The following is a 1,476-nucleotide window of genomic DNA, read 5'->3' as shown; positions in this document are numbered from 1 at the left end:
AAATCATGAAAATACTAAATGCTTGTGCCTATTATATTTCTCGACTCTAGTAAAACTAACTCGTACTTATTCCAACTCGAATTATCGTAAACAGCCACTGTTATTTTGTGTTTGCTGAGTTGTTTTGGGAAATTTATTATGTATATATAAATGTCATACAAATCATTTTATATGCTGTACAATTTTATCATAATTTTATTATCTAATTTATCTAATATTATATTATAATATAACATATATGTTATATTATAATATAATATTAGATAAATTAGATAATAAAATTATGATAAAATTGTACAGCATATAAAATGATTTGTATGACATTTATATATACATAATAAATTTCCCAAAACAACTCAGCAAACACAAAATAACAGTGGCTGTTTACGATAATTCGAGTTGGAATAAGTACGAGTTAGTTTTACTAGAGTCGAGAAATATAATAGGCACAAGCATTTAGTATTTTCATGATTTATGACAATTCAATGCTGTCCGATAAATCGAGTAGAGTAGAGTTAAGGTAGTATAGCGGATATGTATAAGAATTAACAGTATCAGGTAACATAGTTTCGTAAAATATGTAACAATAATATTATGAAACAATGATTTATTACATTTTAGAAAAATTAGAAGCACTAAATTAAATTATGAAAAGGTATCATGTATTTGTGAAATATTCAATAATAATAGGTTAATGGTAGGTTAGAATAATTGTTTTCTACTTTTGGATATTTCACAAATATATGATACCTTTTCATAATTTAATTTAGTGCTTCTAATTTTTTTAAAATGTAACAACTCATTGTTTCGTAATATTATTGTTATATATTTTACGAAACTATGTTACCTGATACTGTTAATTCTTATACATATACTATCCGCTATGCTACCCTAACTCTACTCTACTCGATGTATCGGACAGCATTGAGTTGTCATGAATCATGAAAATACTAGATGCTGGTGCCTATCATATTTCTCGGCCTTAGTGAAACTAATTCGTACTTACTCCAACTTGAATTATCGTAAACAGCCAGTAACATAATTCGATGGCTCCGAACGAGACTGTATCAACTCTGGCGCGCGCTATAATTCTGTATCAACTCTGAGACGTTTGTGAAAACTATCTCAACTCGAAACGCGCTTTGTATTCTGTCTCAACTCTGAGCCGCTGTATAATGTAGTAACTGTTAAATGAACATTTCAAGAACGCACTTATTAAACTTTTCGGACTGATTTAAAAATGGTTTTCGAACTCCAATATTCCAAAATCTGTAATAATATGTTAAAAGGATATCTGATTTATAATATCAAATTAATGTTACTCTTACTACTTTATTGTTTTCGAAAAATAGGAAATTATTTCCTTTTAATACTCAGAAATCATAAAAATTTATAGCATTGTATACAAACCATAATTTGTATGAATTAATTCCCTTATAGAAATATCATACTAAGAATCATTGATAATTACTTATT

Source organism: Odontomachus brunneus, unplaced genomic scaffold, assembly GCF_010583005.1.
Source record: "Odontomachus brunneus isolate Ranch 3 - 2012 unplaced genomic scaffold, Obru_v1 Obru_scaffold_314, whole genome shotgun sequence".
In the NCBI taxonomy this organism is placed as follows: Eukaryota; Metazoa; Arthropoda; class Insecta; order Hymenoptera; family Formicidae; genus Odontomachus; species Odontomachus brunneus.
The sequence above is the reverse complement of the archived record's forward strand: the minus strand, read 5'-3'. Positions refer to the sequence as shown.